The following is a 563-nucleotide window of genomic DNA, read 5'->3' on the forward strand; positions in this document are numbered from 1 at the left end:
CATGTCAGATAAGGGGCTTATATCCAGAATTTATAAAATACTTGAGCACCACAACAAGATGAAGGTAAATAATCCAATCAAAAAATGGGCACAGGATATGAAGAGACACTACACAAAAGAACACATTCAGATGGCCAACAGCACATGAAGAAATGTTAAAAATCACTAGTTCTAAGAGAGATGGAAATCAAAACAACTATGAGCTATCATCTCACCCCAGTAAGAACTGCAAAATTTAACAGAACAGCAAGCAACAAATGCTAGCAAGGTTGTGGAGAAACTGGAACCCTTACTCACTGTTGGTGGGAGTATAAAATGGTGCAACCACGGTGGAAGGCAGTATGGTGCTTTCTCAAAAAGTTGCAAATAGAGATACCATTTGACCTAGCAATTCCACTACTGTGAATATACCCCAAAGACATCATAACTGACATCCAAGCAGATACATACACACTTATGTTTATTGCGGCTTTGTTCACAATAGCAAGGAGTTGGGAACAACCTAAGTGCCCATCAACAAACGAATGGCTAGAGAAGCTGTGGTATATTCACACAATGGAATA

This window comes from Elephantulus edwardii, unplaced genomic scaffold (genome assembly GCF_000299155.1).
Source record: "Elephantulus edwardii isolate Elephantulus edwardi_28Jun2011 unplaced genomic scaffold, EleEdw1.0 scaffold00017, whole genome shotgun sequence".
Taxonomy (NCBI): Eukaryota; Metazoa; Chordata; class Mammalia; order Macroscelidea; family Macroscelididae; genus Elephantulus; species Elephantulus edwardii.